We start from the raw sequence: 14,037 nt of genomic DNA on the forward strand, positions 1-14,037 counted from the left end.
CAACCATAATCCAGGAGATACTTGGGTACAAGATTAGTGACACAGTGACACAGGTCACCAACAGGACACTGGAAGAGAAGGCTGGAAGCCAAGATCAAAGCAGCATGGAGAGATGTTAGCCAGTTAACAGAGGTGGAGTAAGGTGTGATGAAAGACAGGCACTGGTTGAAAAAGTATAGCAAGCTGTCCATAAGGGAGGCCCTGACTGACTAGCATAGGAGAGAACAATACTGATCATGAAGGATCCCCACAAAGGTACAACACCTTCAAACTACCGACCGATAACCTGCCTCTCCACAACATAGAAGATCCTGTCAGGCATCATAGCAGCTAAGCTGAATGGGCACATGAGTCAATGCATGAGCAAAACTCAGAAAGGAACTGGGGACAACACCAGAGGGTCAAAGCATCAGCTACTGGTTGATACAGCAGTCACCCAAGACTCTAAGATCAGACACACTAACCTGAGCACAGCCTGGGTTAAACTATAAGATTGCCTATGATTCAATGCCCCGCACCTGGTTACTGGAGTGCTTGGCACTATACAAAGTCAACAGGACACTAATAGCCCTCATCAAGAACTCAATGCGGCAGTGGAAAACAAAACTAGAGGCTAACTCAAAGACAATCACACAGGTAACCATCAAATGTGGCCTATACCAAGGTGATGCACTATCCCTGCTTCTGTTCTGAATAGGCCTGAACCCCTCATCAGAAAGAATGGATATGGATACAGGTTCAGAAGTGGAGTTACCATTAGCCACCTCCTATACATGGATGACATCAAGCTGTATGCCAGGAATGAGTGAGACATTGACTCGCATATCTACCTTACCTGGTTCTACAGTGACGACATAGGGATGCCATTTAGACTGGACAAGTGCGGTTAAATGATGGCAAAAAGAGCAATGGTGGTGAGCACTGATGGGGTTGATTTACCAGATGGTAGGATAACAGAAATACAGGACTGTTACAAGTGCCTGGGTATTCCACAGTCAAATAGAAACCATGAGGAGGCAGCAAGGAGGTCAGCTATAGCCAAATACCTCCAGAGTATAGCCAAATATGGAACCAGCTCAATGGGAAGAATAAGATCTATGCCCTACCAGTCATCAGATACCCAGCTGTGATAATAAGCTGGACAAAACGGGAGATAAAGGCCACAGATATCGGGACATGGAAACTCCTCACAATGCACCGATGGTTCCACCCAAAGTCCAGCAGCCAGAGACTGTACGATAAGTGAAAGATGGGGGCCAAGGGTTAGTGAGTGTCAGGGCCATTATCCAGGATGAAACAAGGAACATCCATGAGTACATCAGAAAGAGGGCCCCCCCAGGATGAACTGCTGAGTGAGTACCTCAGGCAGCAGAAGACAGAGTGTGGAGGAAGAAGGAGGTATCATGGAAATCAAGCGCCTCCATGGGATATACTAGCATTGACAGATAGAAGACATAGCTAATGTCGAGAAATCCTGCCATTGGATTGAAAAGGCTGGACTGAAAGACAGCACAGAGGCTCTGATAATATCAGCACAAGAACAGGCACTCAGGCCTAGATCGGTTGAGACAGGGGTCTACCATAATCATCATCGGCGGTCGCTCGAAGTGAGTATGAAAGTCCTCTCTGTTAGTTTGTCTACTTGTGGATCTTCAAATGGTTGTAGAGGCTGATCCGTGATCTACACACTTTGGTGCAGTGTGGACAGGGGAAAGTGGTGGTGGTTGAGCCCTTTTCTCTCTCTCCTTGTGGTGCTGTCACTTTTTCTCTGTGGTACAGTGGAGTTAAATTTCATGACATGCGGCTCCTGTCTGCATAGATATCTTTCAGGAGCACCTATCCAGTGCAATGTGTTCCCAGTTGCTCAATGTGATGTTGAATTTTGTCAGACTGGTCTTGATAATGTCCTTGAAATGTTTCTTTTTCACGCCGGGAGCTCAAAGTACTTCCTTCAGCTGGGAGTAGTAGGATCTGTTTGAGGAGACATCTGTTAGACAGGCGGATGACATGGCCTTGCCCATCGGAGTTGGTGCTGCATTAAAGTGGATAATTTTATATATAGATGTAGGAAAAAAAAAACTTTTAATACATAGCAGTACAAGCTTGTTTCGTGCATCACGCACTCATCAGCTGCTAATGGTTTCCGGAGGAGAAAAAAAATGTTATATATATATCCTGCCACCCATTAAAGTCTCCCTACCACCCTCTTGCCACCCCATGAATATTTCTCTAATTCTGCCCCTTCCTCCAGGAGACACTCAGTGATTCCACCCGCAGCTCCCTCTGACCTTTGGTAACTTAAGTCACACTGTTTGGTGACAGCGTGAAGACATTTTTATTTCTTTCTGACGCTTTTGCTCTCAGTTATTTCACTCATTTATCTTTGACTATGTTTCCTGCTGTCAGCCCTTTTTTGTATTCTCCAGTTCCCTCTCTTTGTTATTTTGCCCACCTGGAAAGACAAAGGGCAGCCATTTGATCAGCTGCAAAGTGTCTCTCTGCCACCAATAATTATGAACTCTAAACAGAGGAAGATATGCCCTAAGCTATTTAACGGTTAGCCTGGGTGGGCCATTTGCTTCCACTATCTTTATTACAGTCACAAAAGAGATGACGTCAGGAATCAGGAACACTTTGTTTGTCATTTCACCTCATATACTTGCACACATGAAGTGAAATGAAATGCCATTTCCCCTAGCCCACATCAGTACAACTTACAGACAAAAACATATTCAAGAACTACAAGAACACATATTCAAACTAACACACATATCCAAACTAACACATAAATCCAAAAGACAAAACAAAAAATCACTGTGCAAGGGAACAAACGCCAGCCAGGATGACTGTCGGAGCCGTCGGTCTGCATGGCCTAGCAGTTAGCTTAGCCTGCCCCAATTAGGTGTCCTGTCAGACCGCCCTCCATGTTTCCTCCTCGGGTGCAGCTCCAGGCAGGGCCGTGGTCCCTGTTGACGTGTCCCTCTGAATATAGCATCTAATTTCTCTCTACGATTTATATCAGCAAAAAAGAAACAAACACACAAATACACTGAAGTAATGCTACAGACCGCAAAGAGACAGGAGGACATGGAAAGGTCTTACTCCAGAATATTTTTGTGCACTACTTTTCTTTGCCTATTCCCTGTTTACTTGTGTTTGCAGATTGAAGCTGCTCCCTCATCCTAGACATCCTGTCTTGCCTCAGTTCCAGTCCCCCAAAGCCCAGGTCAGTACGTGCAACTGTCATCACGTTAGGATACATAATCAGTCACTTCCATGTCAAGTCACCCGTTAGGGAAAGACACTATTCTAAAGAGCACCATTTGTGGCCCATTGTGGTGCTAATATAAAATGGATAGCAGTCAGCACCTTCACCAGATTCTCCTCACTGGATGACTCACTGAAAAGGTATTCAGTGAGTCATCCATTCACCCATCTGACATGATATTATGCACACGAGAAGTGCACCATTAACCTTAACTTCCTCCATCGTCCCAGCCCCAACTATTAATTGTTCCCCTTCGGGAGTTGATTAGCTCTTGGGATTTATGGGGCCGAATTCCCAGAGTGCAAAGAAAATGAGGCTGGGAGACGGAACTGGGATGGATTATCGACTCTCCCAGCTGAGTGCCAGCACACGGATGGCTTGACTGCCTTTCAGCTGATGGCAAAGTCCCTGACTTTAAGGTGAATGATAAGAAACACAAAGCAAATCCAAAAAGAAAACATATTAAGGCACAAACACACTTTTCTGCCTTGAAATGTTACTGCCATACTATGAGGGCTTCTGGACAACATCTTGTCCATCAAAAAATATTTAGCTTGTAATGTGGTCCAAAAACTAACCACCTAGGGTCCGCGGTGGTGTAGCGGTCTAAGTATCGGCTTTGTGTCGATGCAGTTGCCCACTGGGGACCGGGGTTCGCGCCTCGGTCTCGTCAGGTCCGACTATGGCCGGACTCGATGAAGCAGCAATAATTGGCAGCGCTGTCTTCGGGAGGGGGGCGGAGTCGGCTTGTGTTCGTCACATGACTGCGTCTGTGTGTGTGTGTGTGTGGGGGGGGGGGAGCAGTGATTCGGCCTGGATTCGCCTCGCCACGAAAGAGGCGTCTCCTTCGAGACTGCCGGCCGAAGAGGTGCAGTTGGTGAACACATGTAGTACGAGGGTGGGTGTTTGAACAAAAATAGGGATCGATTGGCCACTAAATTGGGAGAAAAAGGGAAAAATCAGAATTTTTTTTTTTTAAAACTAACCACCTGGTAAAACATTATTGTTCAAGGAAACACACCTGTGTGTTTATTGGATCATGGAGGTTCTTGTGGGGACCAGGAAGGTTCTTGTGGGGATCAGGAAGGCTTTTGTGGGAGTAAAAAAAAACTCTTTTGACTTCATCAAATAAGTAGCCACGGTTTCACATGTTGACTAATGATCTGCATGAGAGAGAACAGACAGCTTAAGTTTCAGTCTGTGAGGACAAAAAGAAAGTGTAAAACAAGACTAAGGGAAAGGACATGCAGAAACAAAATTAAGTGCTAAACAGACAGACAGATATATATATATAGAGAGAGAGAGAGAGAGAGAGAGAGAGAGAGAGAGAGAGAGAGAGAGAGAGAGAGACAGACAGACAGACAGACAGATAGAGAGCTAGAGAGAGAGATAGAGAGAGAGATAGATAGAGAAAGAAAGAAAGATAAAAGGAAAGAAAGGGAAAGAAAAGGGAGGGAGGGCACAAAGTTGTGATAAGTTTCATGCCCTGACCTCTGCAGTATACCTGTATGCAGCACAGCCACTTGATACACAGAAGTCCATTCAGTAAGTTATTTTGGGGCCAGTTCCTTTGTTGGGCTGGTCAATATTTTGTAATGGAGACAGATATTTATGGACTAGTCAGCAGATGTTCCGCCCTACATGTCTCCTTCCCAGCGTCTTTGGCTGTCTTGGAGGGGCAAATGTAACAGGCCACTGAACTAGTTTGAATTTCCTTAAATCGTTTTGTTTGTTTTCCATCTTTTCCTCTTTGTGGAAGTGCATAGAGCCTTGGTCATACAGACATGAGCACATGAGCCAAGACTCTCACTTAGAGCTGAAGAGACTGGTTACACCAGTCTGATATGAGCAATAATCCTTTGGTAGTTTTCAACTGTGTTGATGGGTGGGTAGCAGCGATTGTCAAAATGGAAGTAGCCTGTCCTTCATCTGCACACAGGGTAGGTGAAGGAAGCAAGTCCCTGTCTGCGTCATTCCCTCCAGGATGACGACTAACTCCTGAGGATGTGCTCCTCAATCAGCTTGGGCTGACGGAGGAAGGATTATTTATGTGCACTCCAGGATATCACCAATGAGGATCAACCATCCATTCTTCTACTCTAACAGTTTCTTGACTCCTACAGGCTGTGACCACACTAGGGGTTTTCCACTCCTGATGAGATCATCAAGAAGGTGGCAATGTAGCAATTTTTTATTGGCCTCTAGAATGTGGGTTCAGTGTTAGTGACACTTTACCTTGGGTGCAGTCAAAGTGCAACTGTACAATCATCTATCTCTCCAACACACTTAAGGAGAACACCGAGGGCTTTTGGTGAAATTGTAGACATGCTCTATGACAGCTCCCTAGCAGCTGCAGCTGTTTGGTCCTATCTCCTTAGTTCCTGTTCCTGTCATCCTTCAGTCATACCTGACTCAAGCATTCTTCATTCTTCAATCAAATTAGTTCATATAACTCTTCATCCAACCATGTTGCAAAGTCATTCACATCTTTTATGCATAGCTAATGTTAGAGGTGGGGTGAAAAGCTGTCTGTCTTAGAGAGGGGTGGGGTTGCCAACAGGAAGTCTTGGTTATCACATTGCAAAGAGTCAAACAAATGCCACAAACCCTGTAGGACAGGGGTGCCCAACTCCAGGCATCGAGGGCCACAGTGTCTGCAGGTATATGTTGCAACCATGCACAACACTGCCTGATTTAACTAATTCCTTTCCCTCCTTGGTCCAAGAGGTGAGCTAATTAGTTAAGTCAGGTGGTATAGTGCATGGTTGGAACAAATACCTGCAGACACTGCGGCCCTCGAGGCCTGGAGTTGGGCACCCCTGCTCTAGGAGCTAACTAATTATTTTCCACAGGTTTCCAGTGAACCTGCAATATAGCCTTAGCTGCTAGGCGTTGGTGAGTCAGGGAGTGCATATTTCACTCAGAATGACTGACAGTCTATTGTGCTAAAATTGTTCATTACAGAGCCAAAATATCCCCATGTAAAATTTCAGTATAGAGCCCATATTAATTGGTATGCAACACTAGTTTTTCTGACAGCCTGACCTACAATTGGCCTCATGTGAACATGAGTTCAAATAACTGATGCTGATTGGTTATGATGCTCATCTACTACTACTACTACTACTACTACTACTACTACTACTACTACTACTTTTGGCTGTTCCAGTTAGGAGTCACCACAGCCGATGGATGACTCGTTTCCATCGCTTCCTGTCCTCTGCATCTTCCTCTCACACCAGCCACCTGTATGTCCTCCCTCACCACATCCATAAACCTCCTCTTTGGTCTTCCTCGTCTCCTCTTCCCTGGCAGCTCCACATTCAGCATCCTTCTCCCAATATACCCAGCATCTCTCCTCCACACATGTCCAAACCATCTCAATCTTAAGAATCAGAAATCAGAAACAATTTATTTGTCATTTCATTTCATGCAGTTGTACACATGAAATGAAACAAAACATATTTCCCCAGCCCACACAGCAGTGCAACACAAAGACAAACACACATATCCAAAAACTACAAGAACTACAAGAACACATACACTCACCGGCCACTTTATTAGGCACACCTGTCCAACTGCTCGTTAACACAAATTTCTAATCAGCCAATCACATGGCAGCAACTCAATGCTTTTAGGCATGTAGACATAGTCAAGACGATCTGCTGCAGTTCAAACCGAGCATCAGAATGGGGAAGAAAGGTGATTTAAGTGACTTTGAACGTGGCATGGTTGTTGGTGCCAGACGGGCTGGTCTGAGTATTTCAGAAACTGCTGATCTACTGGGATTTTCCCGCACAACCATCTCTAGGGTTTACAGAGAATGGTCTGAAAAAGAGAAAATATCCAGTGAGTGGCAGTTCTGTGGGCGAAAATGCCTTGTTGATGCCAGAGGTCAGAGTAGAATGGCCAGACTGGTTCGAGCTGACAGAAAGGCAACAGTAACTCAAATAACCACTCATTACAACTGAGGTATGCAGAAGAGCATCTCTGAACGCACAACACGTCGAACCTTGAGGCAGATGGGCTATAGCAGCAGAAGACCACACCGGGTGCCACTCCTGTCAGCTAAGAACAGGAAACTGAGGCTACAATTCGCACAGGCTCACCAAAATTGGACAATAGAAGATTGGAAAACTGTTGCCTGGTCTGATGAGTCTCGATTTCTGCTGCGACATTCGGATGGTAGGGTCAGAATTTGGCGTCAACAACATGAAAGCATGGATCCATCCTGCTTGTATCAACGGTTCAGGCTGCTGGTGGTGGTGTAATGGTGTGGGGGATATTTTCTTGGCACACTTTGGGCCCCTTAGTACCAATTGAGCATCGTGTCAACGCCACAGCCTACCTGAGTATTGTTGCTGACCATGTCCATCCCTTTATGACCACAGTGTTCCCATCTTCTGATGGCTACTTCCAGCAGGATAACGCGCCATGTCATAAAGCTCGAATCATCTCAGACTGGTTTCTTCAACATGACAATGAGTTCACTGTACTCAAATGGCCTCCACAGTCACCAGATCTCAATCCAATAGAGCACCTTTGGGATGTGGTGGACCGGGAGATTCGCATCATGGATGTGCAGCTGACAAATCTGCAGCAACTGCGTGATGCTATCATGTCAATATGGACCAAACTCTCTGAGGAATGTTTCCAGTACCTTGTTGAATCTATGCCACGAAGGATTAAGGCAGTTCTGAAGGCAAAAGGGGGTCCAACCCGGTACTAGCAAGGTGTACCTAATAAAGTGGCCAGTGAGTGTATATCCAAACTAAAACAAAAAAAAATCACTGTCGAGGAGAACGAACACCAGCTATGATTACTGTCAGAACTGCCAGTCTGCATGGGCTAGCAGTTAGCTTAGCCTGCCCTGCTTCCGCATCCTGTCAGACCACCCACGGTGTTTCCTCTTTGGCCGCAGCTCCGGTCAGGGCCGTGGTCCTTGGGCCCACAGGATGCAGCAGAAAAAGCTCCCCCATTCGATCCAGTGCTAGATCTCCCAGCCAGAAACCTTTGACACACCTCCCCGCACTCCACACGATAACACTAAAAACACACAGTCAAGGCTAGGTGAGGCTGCCACCAGACCACCCTCGGTGTTATCAGAACTGCCGGTGTACATGAGCTAGCAGTTGGCTTAGCCTGGCCCACTTCCACATCCTGTCAGACTGCCCTCAATGTTACCTCTTTGGGCACAGCTCCAGACAGGGCCGTGGTCCCTAGACCCACAGGACGCAGCAGACCAAGCTCTCCCAGCTGGTCCAGCACCAGCTCTCCCAGTCATCAAACAAAGACCACCTTAGATGCAGACGTGGACAAAGACGGTACTGGGTGAGGCTGCTGCAAATGTAAATTTGCGCTGCCATCTTCCCACACCGTAAGCAAAGTGGGAAGATGGTGCCTCTCTTGCTTTGTCTCCAAACCATCCAACCTGAGCTGTTCCTCTAATATAATCATTCCTAATCTTGTCCTTCCACTCCCAATGAAAATCTTAGCAACTTCAACTCTGCCACCTCCAGCTCCACCTCCTGTCTTTTCATCAGTGCCACTGTCTCCAAACCATATAACATAGCTGGTCTCACTACCATCTCGTAAACCTTCCCTTTAACTCTTGCTGGTACCCTTCTGCAGCAAATCACTCATTTACTTCGCCACCCACCCACCCTGCCTGCACTCTCTTCTTCACCTCTCTTCTGCACTCCCCGTTACTTTGAGCAGTTGATCCCAAGTATTTAAACTCATACGCCTTCGTCACCTCTACTCCTTGCATCCTCACCATTCCACTGTCCTCCCTTTCGCTCATGCATATGTATTCCATCTTGCTCCTACTGACTTTCATTCCTCTTCTCTCCAGTGCATACCTCCACCTCTCCATGCTCTCCTCCACCTGCACCCTACTCTTGCTACAGATCACAATGTCATCTGCAAACATCATAGTCCACGGAGACTCCTGTCTGATCTCGTCCGTCAACCTGTCCATCACCATTGCAAACAAGAAAGGGCTCCGAGCCAATCATTGATGTAATCCCGCCTCCACCTTGAATCCATCCGTCATTCCAACCACACCATTGTCACACTTCCCTCATACATATCCTGCACCACTCCTACATACTTCTCTGCAACTCCCGACTTCCTCATACAATACCACACCTCCTCTCTTGGCACCCTGTCATATGCTTTCTCTAAATCTACAAAGACACAATGTAACTCCTTCTGACCTTCTCTATACTTCTCCATCAACATTCTCAAAGCAAACATCACATCTGTGGTGCGCTTTCATGGCATGAAACCATACTGCTGCTCGCTGATCATCACATCTCCCCCTAACCTAGCTTCTGTTACTCTTTCCTATATCTTCATGCTGTGGCTGATCAACTTTATACCTCTGTAGTTGCTACAGTTCTGCATATCACCCTTGTTCTTGAAAATCGGTACCAGTTGCTTCTTCTCCACTCCTCAGGCATCCCCTCATTTTCCAAGATTGTGTTAAACAATCTATCACAGAAAAGTGAATCAGTTCATCTGGACACAACATTTATTGAGAGAAACGTTTCATCATCATCTAAGTGACCTCTTCAGTCTCAACTGACTGCAGGTACCCCACCCTTATAAAAAATACAGTGACTGCAGGTACCCCCACCGTTATAAACAATACAGTGACTGCAGGTGTCCCCACCCTTATAAACCATACAGTGACTGCAGGTATCTCACCCTTATAAACAATACAGTGACTGCAGGTGTCCCCACCCTTATAAACAATACAGTGACTGCAGATACCCCCACCCTTATAAACAATACAGTGACTGCAGGTGTCCCCACCCTTATAAACAATACAGTGGCATAACGAATGAAACCAACGATTGGTTTCAAATATTAATTGCCATGACCATTAACTAGAGTTACAATGGTCATGTGTTCTGTTCTCAGAGGATTGGGGAATAATTGCAATCACAGCAATGTAAGATGGTGACAGATGTACTCTTAGCCCCCCCCCCAATTCAGGGATGGTCATTCCCTCTTCACATTGATGGCCTCTGACTCCCCATTCAAACCAGTGTTCCTGCTGTGCTAACACGCATCACTTTTTGTTTGTCTTTTATTCATCTTTTGCTTTAATTTTGTTTGAAAAGTTTTGCTTGGTTTTGAGCATACTGCTTCCTTTACTCTATAAAAAGGTGTAGGCCGGTGTAGGATTTTGTGTGGGGGTGATCGTGGGATGGTCTAGCACAGAAGAACAGAAAGAGTCAGGAGTGTATCACTTCTCTTAAAAGTCACACAAAAGTAACCCGGTGCTCAGTCTCACTTTGAGCACAAGTTGCAGCATTAAATTTGTACTTCCCATGGGGGATTTAACTGACTGGTAGAACGACAACACCTTGCTGTTTGCATTTAAACCGGTGTCCCATACTGATGGCTGCCCCCATGACCTGATGCTGCACAGTCTTACTCATATCGTTGTTTTGTAAAACACAGGCTGAGTAGGTTGAGTACAAAAGAAGTCCAAACTGGGACAGGCATCCGGATCCTATATGGTACATTTGTATGGTACATCTGTATGGTACATTATATGGTACATTATGTGGTACATTTGTATGGTACACTACCGTTCAAAAGTTTGGGATCACCCAAACAATTTTGTGTTTTCCATGAAAAGTCACACTTATTCACCACCATATGTTGTGAAATGAATAGAAAATAGAGTCAAGACATTGACAAGGTTAGAAATAATGATTTGTATTTGAAATAAGATTTTTTTTACATCAAACTTTGCTTTCGTCAAAGAATCCTCCATTTGCAGCAATTACAGCATTGCAGACCTTTGGCATTCTAGCTGTTAATTTGTTGAGGTAATCTGGAGAAATTGCACCCCACGCTTCCAGAAGCAGCTCCCACAAGTTGGATTGGTTGGATGGGCACTTCTTTGAGCAGATTGAGTTTCTGGAGCATCACATTTGTGGGGTCAATTAAACGCTCAAAATGGCCAGAAAAAGAGAACTTTCATCTGAAACTCGACAGTCTATTCTTGTTCTTAGAAATGAAGGCTATTCCATGCGAGAAATTGCTAAGAAATTGAAGATTTCCTACACCGGTGTGTACTACTCCCTTCAGAGGACAGCACAAACAGGCTCTAACAGGTACTATTTAATGAAGATGCCAGTTGGGGACCTGTGAGGCGTCTGTTTCTCAAACTAGAGACTCTAATGTACTTATCTTCTTGCTCAGTTGTGCAACGCGGCCTCCCACTTCTTTTTCTACTCTGGTTAGAGCCTGTTTGTGCTGTCCTCTGAAGGGAGTAGTACACACCGGTGTAGGAAATCTTCAATTTCTTAGCAATTTCTCGCATGGAATAGCCTTCATTTCTAAGAACAAGAATAGACTGTCGAGTTTCAGATGAAAGTTCTCTTTTTCTGGCCATTTTGAGCGTTTAATTGACCCCACAAATGTGATGCTCCAGAAACTCAATCTGCTCAAAGAAGTGCCCATCCAACCAATCCAACTTGTGGGAGCTGCTTCTGGAAGCGTGGGGTGCAATTTCTCCAGATTACCTCAACAAATTAACAGCTAGAATGCCAAAGGTCTGCAATGCTGTAATTGCTGCAAATGGAGGATTCTTTGACGAAAGCAAAGTTTGATGTAAAAAAAATCTTATTTCAAATACAAATCATTATTTCTAACCTTGTCAATGTCTTGACTCTATTTTCTATTCATTTCACAACATATGGTGGTGAATAAGTGTGACTTTTCTTGGAAAACACAAAATTGTTTGGGTGATCCCAAACTTTTGAACGGTAGTGTATATCTGTATGGTACATTGTATGGTACATTTGTCTGGTACATGTGTATGGTACGTTACATGGTACATTTGTATGGTACACTATAGGGTAAATTTGTATGGTACATTATATGGTACATCTGTATGGTACATTATATTAGATTACATTGCATTACAGTCATTTAGCCGACACTTTTATCCAAAGCGACTTACAATAAGTACATTTAACGTAGGAACATTTGTATGGTACATTATATGGTACATTATATGGTACATTCCGCTGCATTCACCCAGACATCAACTTGGTTGTCAAGACACTGAGTTTTCACTTACTATGGGCGATGCTGAAAGTTCCCAGGTATATTTTTATTATTAGTCATATAGCCACAAAGATTTGGATCAATGGCAAATATTTTAATTTTAAACTGCAAATATCATTAAAAATTCTACAAAATGTAATAGTATCACTTCACTTACCATCAACACCGATGGAAGATAGTAGAAACTTCTCACCATGCACTGCTTTTCAAACATTTATCTTTGTGCATACCCTTTGGTGAAAGTTGTAAAGCACATGGAGACTTTGGACAGCTGTGATCAGCTTCACCTCTATTTTGGTTACGGCAAACAGAGCATTTATCCATGGAACTTCAGTCACATAGGAAGGGAAACGATGAGAACAAAAAAATGATTACCTGTTGATGGGCGATGCCTGCCAAAAGTAAAAAAAAAAAAAAACAACTTTAAGTAAGGGTTTCCTGTTTCTTAGATTGTGATAATGTTTGCATGGATAAATGTTTAAATCTCAGTTAGGGGTGTCTGGGTAGCATGACAGCCTATTCAGTTGCCTGCCAACATGGGGATCGCCTGTTTGAATCCCAATGTTAACTCCGGCTTGGTCGGGCATCCCTACAGACACAGTTGGACGTGTCTGTGGGTGGGAAGCTGGATGTGGGTTTGTGTCCTGGTCGCTGCACTAGTGCCTCCTCTGGTCGGTCGGGGTGCCTGTTCGGGGGGGAGGGGGAACTGGGGGGAATAGTGTGATCCTCCCACGTGCTATGTGCCCCTGGTGAAACTCCTCACATGGCTGGTGACTCCACATGTATCGGAGGAGACGTGGTAGTCTGCAGCCCAAGTGCTTATCTCTTATTGGTGTCTGGCTTTGCAAAATTTTCATTTTAAAACAAAAAAAAGGTCTTTGTTTGATCTACTACTGCTACTACTACTTTCGGCTGCTCCCATTAGCAGGCGCCACAGTGGATCGTCCATTTCCATCTCTTCCTGTCCTCTGCATCTTCCTCATATAACTCATCATCCAACCATGTTGCAAAGTCATTCACATCTTTTATGCATAGCTAATGTTAGAAGTGGGGTGACAAGCTGTCTGTCTTACAGAGGGGTGGGGTTGCCAACAGGAAGTCTTGGTTATCGCATTGCAAAGAGTCAAACAAATGCCACAAACCCTGTCGGACAGGGGTGCCCAACTCCAGGCATCGAGGGCCACAGTGTCTGCAGGTATATGTTGCAACCATGCACAACACTGTCTGATTTAACTAATTCCTTTCCCTCCTTGGTCCAAGAGGTGAGCTAATTAGTTAAGTCAGGTGGTATAGTGCATGGTTGGAACAAATACCTGCAGACACTGCGGCCCTCGAGGCCTGGAGTTGGGCACCCCTGCTCTAGGAGCTAACTAATTATTTTCCACAGGTTTCCAGTGAACCAGGGGTGTCTGGGTAGCGTGACAGCCTATTCAGTTGCCTGCCAACATGGGGATCGCCTGTTTGAATCCCTATGTTAACTCCGGCTTGGTCGGGCGTCCCTACAGACACAGTTGGACGTGTCTGTGGGTGGGAAGCTGGATGTGGGTTTGTGTCCTGGTCGCTGCACTAGTGCTTCCTCTGGTCGGTCGGGGTGCCTGTTCGGGGGGGAGGGGGAACCGGGGGGAATAGTGTGATCCTCCCACGTGCTATGTGCCCCTGGTGAAACTCCTCACATG

At 45.2% G+C, this 14,037-nt stretch overlaps 1 long non-coding RNA gene across 1 annotated transcript in view; it reads left to right on the top strand.

Annotated features, from left to right (window-relative positions):
- Positions 1-14,037, top strand: part of LOC130110853 (uncharacterized) — a 72,463-nt gene that overhangs the window by 15,153 nt on the left and 43,273 nt on the right. Inside the window, exon 2 of the long non-coding RNA XR_008810078.1 lies at positions 3,163-3,226. This is a non-coding gene — a long non-coding RNA (uncharacterized LOC130110853). The remainder of the gene's footprint in view (positions 1-3,162; positions 3,227-14,037) is intronic.

This window comes from Lampris incognitus, chromosome 3, assembly GCF_029633865.1.
Source record: "Lampris incognitus isolate fLamInc1 chromosome 3, fLamInc1.hap2, whole genome shotgun sequence".
NCBI classification, from domain to species: domain Eukaryota; kingdom Metazoa; phylum Chordata; class Actinopteri; order Lampriformes; family Lampridae; genus Lampris; species Lampris incognitus.